The sequence below is a fragment of the Molossus molossus genome, unplaced genomic scaffold (assembly GCF_014108415.1).
Source record: "Molossus molossus isolate mMolMol1 unplaced genomic scaffold, mMolMol1.p scaffold_m16_p_19, whole genome shotgun sequence".
NCBI lineage: Eukaryota > Metazoa > Chordata > Mammalia > Chiroptera > Molossidae > Molossus > Molossus molossus.
The window spans coordinates 38,117,496-38,127,554 of NW_023425354.1; the positions used below are offsets into that span (position 1 = coordinate 38,117,496).

At 45.9% G+C, this 10,059-nt stretch overlaps 1 pseudogene; it reads right to left on the minus strand.

The window, feature by feature from the left end:
- Positions 1-9,645: 9,645 nt before the first annotated feature.
- On the minus strand, positions 9,646-9,793 carry LOC118635072 (annotated as a pseudogene).
- Positions 9,794-10,059: the final 266 nt, after the last annotated feature.

Consider the following 10,059-nt stretch of genomic DNA (forward strand, 5'->3'; position numbering starts at 1 on the left):
GGTTGCAGCATCGTCCCGTATACCAAAAGGCTGGGGGTTTGATTCTCAGTCAGGGACACATACCTAGGTCGTGGGTTTGATCCCTGTCAGGGGACGTATGGGAGGCAACAGACTGATGTTTCTATCTCACATCAATCTTTCTCTCTTAAAAAGTCAATAACAACATATCCCCAATTATGAAAAAACAATTTTTTTTTGCGGCAGCACATCGGTTGGAAATCTCTGAACCTTATTTACAGAATTGGCCAAATAACCAGTGTTCAGTTGGTGATGAGTTGAAGGAGTGCACAGAGGTCACTGTCAGAGGCTTTCCCAGTTGCCCCACGGGTGCAGCAGCAGAACAGAGGCTCACCCGTGAAAGCTCGCAGTCAGGTTTAACATCAGCAGGGACCCTCTCTCCCTGCCCTATCTCTTTCCGTTTGGGGCAATGCATCCGCGTGCTCAGGATCTGCTATATGCATCAGGCTCCCTGCTGTTACCTCACTGGTTGCCACGTGCGTTTCCCCTAAACAGCATCCCAAGTTTGCTTTGGGGCATCATCCCTCTCTGACTGTGGGTGAGTAATTGTGATGTTCTCCTGTGGGAGCTCAAGGGGCCAGACCTGTCCCTCCTGGCTTCAGTTCAACCACAGCATGGATATGTGACCCCAGCTCAGTCGAATTCTCTCTCCCAGGACTTTAAATCTTGAGCAAGTGACGTGAGACTGAGAGGGGAATGTTGTCACCATCCATTGTAGCTGAGGTGGAGGCGGCATCAATATTTTGAACAGACTCCTCTGGTTATAAGACAATTTCTGGACTTTCTGTAAACTTTGTCCGGCTTCTTGGCCCTTAAGAGCACTCTTGGTTCTTACCATTTCTAAGCCTGACTGTCAGGTTCCCATCAATTTGGATGGACCCTCCAAGCCTTTGCTTAAGTTACCCAGAATTGGCTTCGATAATGGGCACCCAAGACCCCTGACAGACACAGATCCCTGGGTACTGTTCTGGGCTCTGCTTCTAACTTAGTGATAAGCCACTTCACTTCTGTGAGTCTCAGATTCCTCATATGTAAAATTAGGGTTTGAAATTAGATTTGTGTTCGGCAAATATTTTTCATTCACAAACAAAACAAAACAACACTTTGTGCAAACAAAATCCTCCTTTGGGAGGAGATAAATCATAAAATTAATCCATGTAGCACCACTCTGGTTAAAAGGTTTCAAAGCTCCAGAATCCTATCCTCTTAGCTCTTTCTCAACAGTACCCCCACTGTGGCTTCTGCTCTATGTCGTATGAGAAAGGATTGCACTTCCTGTCTCTCATGCAGTGAGGGACAGCCTGGGCTGACTTCACTAAGTCAGGGAGGCACCACATCCCAGTTTCTCATTGACACAGATTCGTTTCTTCATAGAGTTATGAGCTAAGCAAAAGCCTGTGAAGTATTTACACACACACACACACACACACACACACACACACAGAATCAATCAATTTAGCTGCCAAGTTTTAAGAGGACTTTTTATAGTGGAGATGGCACAACAAAAACACATCATGCAAACAAAAAAGATAGTGGAACCCAGCCAGTGTGGCTCAGTGGTTGAGCGTCAGCCCATGCACCAAGAGGTCGCCAGTTCAATTCCTGGTCAGGACACATGCCCAGGTTGTGGACCCGATCCCCAGTGGGGGGCGAGCAGGAGGCAACCAATCAATATTCTCTCTCTCTCATTTTTTTAATCCTCACCTGAGGATATTTTTCTATCTTCAGATAGAATGGGAGGGAGAGAGAGGGAGAATAAGGGACAGAGAGAGAAACAGCAATGTGATAGAGACACATCAATTGGTTGCCTCCCGCACAACCCCAACCTGGGCCAGGGACGAACCGCAAATGAGGTACATGCCCTTGACCGGAATCAAACCCATGACTCATTGGTTCGTGGGCCGATGTTCTACCGCTGAGCCAAACCAGCCAGGGTGATGTTCTTATTCACTGATGTTTTTATCTCTCTCTCTTTCTTCCTTCTGCTCTAAAATCAATAAAGAAAAAAAATGTTTTTTAAAAAAGAACTTAAAAACAAATAGTGGAGTGGGGAATCTTTTGCCACTCTTCTTTAAAGGATTTATGAATATATGTCTCGTCCATTTTGGGTTATTTTAGTTAGTTTTTAAGGGATAAAACTGAGACTTCCTTCATGATAAGTACATAAGTTAGTATTTGTTGTGGGTAAAACAAAACTAGTGTAACTTCCAACATTAAGATCTGGTATATTTAATATCACGTGAGAAACTAAACACAATCCCTTCCCTTGGCCTGTTGCACCAAGTACTAAAGATTTGTGCACACAGCTTCATCTATTCTCAAACAGTTCTCTGGGAATGTATTATTTATGATTCCTGTTTTACAACCAAAGCTCAGAGATGTTAAGTAATTTACCTAAGCTCACACAGCTAGTAAGCAGCCACTAATTGTATGGCTCCAAAGATTATGTTCTTTTAAGTATGAAACCCTACTAATCTGGATAATGCTATGCATTTGGGCTTTTTAAAATGTGTGATACGCCCCGGCCAGTTTTGCTCAGTGGTTAGAGCATTGGCCCGTGGACTGGAGATTCCCGGGTTAGGTTCCCGCTAAGGGCATGTACCTTGGTTGCAGTTTGTCCCCGGCCCCCGTTGGGGTTGTGTGGGTGGCAACTAGTCGATGTGTCTCTCTCACATGGATGTTTCTCTCTCTCTCTTCCCCTCTCTCTCCCTTCCGCTCTATCTGAAGATAAATGCAGAAAGTGTCCTCGGGTGAGAATAAAAAAATATAATAAATAAATAAATAAATGAAACGTGGAATACATTGACTGGATATTTCAGTAGTCATTCAGCTTTCTGAGCTAGATAAGCCTCGAAAAGGAGATCTGAAACTCCTAGCTGAAGGAGCACCAGAGACCTCTGGACACCTCTCCTGCGTCCCAAGTGCCCTTACAGGGATACAGCAGAGTTAGTTCTTAGATGGGGCAATCCTCTTAACCCGGGTCAGTCTTCTCTCCTATAGTCAGCTGAAGTCCCCTCTGGGATGGCACACTAATTTGTAACAAATCATAATCAGGAAGAGGAATTTGCAACTAAAAAACAGCTTTGGTGAAAATGAATGATCTGAATCTCTTCTCTGTTACTTTACGTAGACCATCAAACAGTGACCGAAGGTAATTATGGGATTATGGGATATGGGGAGTGAAAATAATTATGACCATGCTCAAATAATCCTAATTTTCTTCTTGGTTATCAACCACTTTGTCTGTGTTAGCTGTTTCTTTTTCTTTTTTTTTTTACAATTGTTTAGTTTTTATTTCATATTCATAAACTTAACTCTGCAATCCAGCTAGACTTGGAAAGAGTAAAGAAAATATGGAACTCAATGAACTGCAACAAAAGCAGGAATATTATAGAACATTCCAAGCAGATGGGGTGAAGGGGTGGCTCTCCTGAGCTACAGAAGGAATGGTCTGGTAGTTAAGATAAAACACAAGTCAAATTTATGAGCGTCGTCCACAGTCAGCAATGGTGACCTTTTTGCTGGTCTTGCCATTCCTGGACCCAAAGCTCTCCGTGGCTGTCACAACATCCATGCCGTCTTTCACCTGGCCGAAGACCACGTGCTTGCCATCCAACCACTCAGGCTGGCAGTGCAGATGAAAAACTGGGATCCGTTTGTGTTGTGTCCAGCATTTGCCATGGACAAGATGCCAGGACCTGTGTGCTTCAGAATGAAATTCTCATCATCGAATTCCATAGATGGACTTGCCGTCTGTGCAGTCACCACCCTGGCACATAAATCCCGGAATACTTCTGTAAAAGGAGGAATTTTTTTTTTTTTTTATCCTCACCCAAGGACATTTTTCCATTTTTTGTTCAGATAGAGTGGGAGGGAGAGAGAGAGACAGAAACATCGACGTGAAAGGGACACATCGAATGGCTGCCACCCGCACAACCCAACCAGGGCCGGGGACAAACTGCAACCAAGGTATGTGCCCTTAGTGGGAACCGAACCCAGGTCTCTCAGGCTGACGCTCTAACCGCTGAGCCAAACCGGCCAGGGCTATAACCAAATCCTTTCTCCCCAGTGCTCAAATCACGAAAGTTTTCTGCCATCTTTGGAACTTTGTTCGCAAACAGCTCGAAGGTGACACGGCCCACGGGATCGCCATCGACGGCAATGTCGAAGTACATGATGGGGTTCACCGTGACTAGGCTGGAGCGGTTCCGGTACTACGGTGTCTGCAAGGCCGCTGTTTCCATTTTTAATAATGATGGTTCTCTAATAGATAATCCAAAGAGCATTTGTCCCAATGGAGTTCATCTACGTTTGCATATCCGTGTTTTATTTTATTTTAATTAATTAATTAATTTATTTATTTTTTTATCCTCACCTGAGGACATTTTTCCATTTTTTTGCTCAGGTAGAGTGGGAGGGAGAGAGAGGAACAGAGAGAGAAAAACATCGATGTGAAAGGAACACATCAAGTGGCTGCCACCCGCATGACCAACCAGGGCCGGGGACAAACTGCAACCGAGGTACGTGCCCTTAGCGGGAACCGAATCCGGGTCTCTCTGGACCGCAGGCCGACGCTCTAACCGCTAAGCCAAACCAGCCAGGGCTATTTTATTTTTTAAAATATGTTTTTATTGATTTTTTAGAGAGAGAAGAAAGGAGAAATGAAACATTGATGTGATAGAGAAACATCAATCAGTTGCCTCCTGCACATCCCCCACTGGGGATCAAGCCCATTACCTGGGCATGTGCCCTGACCAGGAATTGAACCGGGACCTCTCAGTCCATGGGACGATGCTCAATCCACTGAGCCACACTGGCCGGACTATCTGTGTTTTATTGGGAGAGAATATATTTCTAGGAGCTGGTCCTAAATATGCCACTATGTAAGTGAGTGGCTTTGGATAAATCACATAAATCCATTGGGCCTTACTTTTTTCATCTCTGAAATTAGGGGTTCAGATGACACATTCTGCAAACTTCAACTCTAAAATTCTAATTTTACTGGTTGCTTTGAAGGACCTGAGGGCCATGCAATCTCAAATGTGCCCAGCAGAGGTCAGAAGAAGTCACTAAAAACTCTGAAGTCCCCATTAATCCCAGTTACCCAGGAAAGTTTTATGGGTAACATGGAGAAGTCCCTATTCTCCATGTTACTTAGCTGATATTTAAGACTGGGCCAGGCATAAAGGCAGGTGTTGTTCTTGAAAAATGAAAGCATAGATGTACTGGCTGCTTTGGGCCTCTCTGTCAAACGTTAACCGTTTCCCAGTTGGTTAATGCCTGGTGAACAAAGGTAAATTGCCTGACAGCATGTGATCAAAGGGTTAGGGAAGGTTTTATACTTAGAGTCAATGTAAATAATAAACTTGCTACAGAAAATTCCATTTCATCAAACCTCTCTTTATAACAAAGGATCCCCAAACCCTACCTCATAACCCATTTATTTTGAACAAATATTTACCTCAGCAAAATTCCTTCTTGTTTTGCTTTTGTTTCCAGCTTTATGGAGATATAATTGACGTATAACATTGTGTATGTTTAAGACATACACCTTAATGATATACAGTGATACCTCGGTTCTCGAACAAAATTCGTTCCAGGAGGACGGTCAAGAATCGAATTGTTCGAGAACCGAAGCAATGAAACCAATAGGAAAGCGTGACTCCACAAAGCGTGACTCTCTCTCTGCACTCACACTGATGACGCGAGCAAGGCGCGCTGGGCCGAATGAACGCCATTCGGCTCAACTCGGCTCATCTCGGAAGTTCGAGTTCCAAATATTTGTTCGGATTCCGAGACAAAGTTTCTCGAATCTCCTGGTCGAATACCGATTTGGTCGAAAACCGAGGCGTTCGAGAACCGAGGTATCACTGTACATATACATTGCAAAATGATTACCACAATAAGGTTAATTAATACATCCATCACCTCACATAACATTTGAAAAATCCTTGTTACGGTGGGGTTTGAGCCCTCTTTTTCTCTCCCTCCTGGTTTTATCAGAAAAATATTATTTGGGAAATACACCATTACGGAGATAGAAACTTCTAATAAAAATGAGAAAAGGTCAGAGGGGGGCGAGCAGAGGGCGTGGTTGAACAGAACCCTTGAGATCAGATAGAGCACGCATGGCCTGCGGGGGATTAGGATCAAGGAGGGACCAGGCAGGGACAGGCAGAAGCAGGATCTGCTACAATCCGCCCACATTCCAGAGACCATTCCAAGGACCAAGCCAGTGCCTGAGGGCCCTCCCAACGACACGTGTTGAAAACCAAAGATGAAAAGGGAGACAGCTGTTTCCTTATGCTGACCACAGCACAGAACTCCCTAGAAAGTGTTTAAACTCAGACTCTCTGTTTGCTCACATGAAAAGAAGTGGAAGGAAGCGTTGATGCAAAGAGAAACTATCTGCTTCTGTGTGAAGATGACTGGATCCTAATTCTGACTCTGGCAACTGTCTTGCCGTGAGCCAGCCAAGCTCTATGCTCCTCTGGCCTTGCTTTTGGCACCTGTGTCGTAGCACTGGAGTAATGATGGCAAGGCCCCACCTTGAGGAACGGGGAAGAAGCGACTAACTCTTGATTGCTGGCCTGTGATGCCCACATACCCAAACACAGCACAGAAGACATATGGTGGTCGCGTATTTTCAGATGTTTTCATGAAGCCAAAGAAAGGCACCTGATACCTAGTAGGATGGCTACTATTTTTTTTTTTTATCCTCACCCGAGGACATTTTTCCATTTTTTGTTCAGATAGAGTGGGAAGGAGAGAGAGGAAGAGAGAGAGAAACATCGATGTGAAAGGGACATATCGAGTGGCCGCCTCCCGCATGACCCAACCAGGGCCGGGGACAAACTGCAACCGAGGTAACGTGCTCCTAGCGGGAACCGAACCACAGGCTGACGCTCTAACCGCTGAGCCAAACCGGCCAGGGCAGGATGGCTACTATTAAAAAACCAGAAAATTAATATTGGTGAGAATGTAGAGAAATTAGAACCCTTATGCACTGCTGGTGGAAATATAAAAGGGTACAGCTCTTGTGGAAAACAGTATGAAGTTCACCAAAAAATGAAAAATGGAATTACCAGCAATTTCACTTGTGGGTATTTATCTAAAATAATCGAAAGCCAGCCCGGCCGGCACACCCATGTTCATAGCAGCATTATCACAATAGCTTAAAGGTGAAAGCAACCCAAGTGTCCATGGACAGATGAACGGATAACAAAATATGGTATATATTTATATATATTTAACCAGCACGTGCACTTTGAGAACCCCTGGTTGAGACTAGAGCCAACTTTCCCAAACTTGCAGGTATCACCTGGAGGTCTATGGAAGATGCACCTCAGATAATTCATCAAACAGCCAATAAAAACCAAACTCAAGTCCAGCCGGTGTGGCTCAGTGGTTGAGCGTCAACCCATGCACTAAAAGGTCTCTGGTTCGATTCCCAGTCAGGACACATGCCCAGGTTGTGGGCCCGACCCCCAGTGGGGGGCATGCAGGAGGCGGCCAATCGATATTCTCTTTCATCGATGTTTTTATCTCTCGCTCCCCTTCACTTCCTCTCTCTAAAATCAATAAAGGAAAACAAAATTTAAAAAGAAACAAACTCAAGAACATCTATCTGGCTCCTTCCTACCGGTTGGGCCTAATTTCCTGAGAGTGTGTCCTGTGCTTCCTACGGTTAGCTCCGCCCAGAAAGACCTTTCCCCCTTTCCCCGTCGGCTGTCTGGGGAGCTCTCCATTTGCCAACGTGAGAGGCAACAAGCATTTATTTGAGATCCCAAGACTATTCAGGCACAAACCCAAACAGAGTTCTGATTGGAGGGGAAGGCACGGTGTAGTTGGAGAAAGAGGGGGAAGAATGACCTGATAGAAGGAAGGCATTCCTGTGGGTGGGAGGAAGCTCTACAGGTGCAGATTAGCTGATGTAGTCATGCTAACTCGAAAGAATGTCTTTAATTTCCAGTCTGGTAGTCATACTCTTTCCCGTTATCTTTGCAAACAGTTCTTTGGACCACAGTGTTCCTAGGCCCAGTCCAAAGGTTATTCATTTTGCCGTTTTAACATTCTCATTCAAGGTTTGAGGAGTAAGACGGACAAGGCAGTCCTCTGGGATGGCAGCTCCGACTCCATTTGAAAGTGGCTCCATTTGCATTATTTTTCACAGTCAGGTCAGCTGAGGTCATATTTCCAGTGTGGGAAGCGCTCTCGCATCACCCCACCACCCTGATGGAGTTGGGTGTGTCTTCTGCTCCCACAGCTCTGCCTGTTTCCCTCTTGGAGCCTGTGGCTGAGGCTCTGTAGACTGAACTCGATTCCCTTCCGACCCTCTCTTCCTGTGGTTTCCTCCTCTACTGAAAACGCCCTGCTCACCTCCCTTGCGGCTGGAACCACAGGACACAGTTCTGGGCGATGCTGAATAAGCACAAGCCCACCGAGGGGCTGCCCTTCTTCTTCTTCCTGCCTGGCTACAGCGGCTGGGTCTGCCATCTGGCACTTGGAGGCACAGGCCAAGGCAGTTCGACACGAGCACAGCAAGGGCGGTGGGCCAAGGATGCAAGGTCACCAGGGCGGAAAGCCGCAGTTGTCTAGCAACAGGCAATTGCAGGGTGGGACTTTGCCCCCAGGGTGAGCTGGTCATGGGGTGTAGATTCCCTGACCTTTCATATCACTGGTCACGAGGTTCAGACTCTCCCCTGGCCTTCCCTCCTCTTGCTAGTCATGTGGTAGAACCCTTAGAGGAAATCAAGGTAGGCGAACAGCCTCCCAAGGCTCTTACACAAGCCCTTGCATGACCTCTCCCCTACGCATTAAGCCCTCAGGACAATGAGGTTCTGGCTCACATCAAATAATCAGGAACAAAGCTTCAAGCCTGTTGACCATGAAGACAGAGTTTTGGTCAAACTAGAGATAACATCCAGACCGCAGTTGTATTTCAGCTCCTGGCCAGAAAGCAGTAAGGCCAGGTCATCTTCTGGGGGACAGTAACGGCAAGGGTTTTTTTGTTTTGTTTTGTTTTTTATCCTTACCCGAGGACGTTTTTGCACTTATCTTCAGATAGAGCGGGAGGGAGAGAGGAAGGAAGAGAGAGAGAGAGAAGCATCCATGTGAGAGAAACACATCAAGTGGTTGCTACCCACACGACCCCAACTGGGACCGGGGACAAACTGCAACCGAGGTACGTGCTCTTAGCAGAAGGAACCTGGGACTCTCCAGTCCACAGGCCGGATGATGCTTAACGCTGAGCCAAATAGGCCTGGGGGTAAGGGTTTTTATCATGCAGATTACCTCTTCGTTCAGTGGGGGATGGAGAGGCCCAGGTGACAGAGTACATCGGTACTGACCAGAAACTTCCAGACTGGTTGATTAAGATTACATTTCTGGGAGAGTTTAAACAGCAGTTAGGTCAAGAATGACATCTAGATTTGGTATTACAGGTTTTAGCACAAGTGAGGCCATATGGGGCCAGTGGTTTTCTCTTGAACAAAATTAATAGGTGATTTTTCCTTTTTTTTTTTTTTTTGAAGTTTTTTTTTTTTTTTTTTACTTTATTTTATGTACAAAGAGATAGCATTCTGTGGCAAGGTAGATGTCTTGAATGGCCCATTCATGGAAGTTCACTTAGTCCAGCTGAATGAAGCCGATGTCCTTCGCTACTGACGGAGACACTGGCGGCACATATTGGGGCCGCGTTTGAGCAGACGTGGCCAGAACGGGAATCCTGGCCGAATTTTCTTGGATGGCTCCAGTGGAGTTGCTGGTGACCCATCTTGTTCGCTCGGAAGCAACGAGGCAAAGAGGCGAGGTGATTTCTCTTTTATTCTAAGTGACAGCTAAGGGGCCGGGTACGTGCTGCTCTCCCTGGCACAGGCCCAGTTTACACCCGTCTTCACAGTGAAATGACTGATTGCACCCATTTCACTCTCAGAAGCATTCTGGTTCGAATTGAAAATTATCCCTTTGGCCCAGCCGATGTGGCTCAATGGTTGAGCGTCCACCCATGCACCATGGTCGCCGGTTCGATTCCTGGTCAGG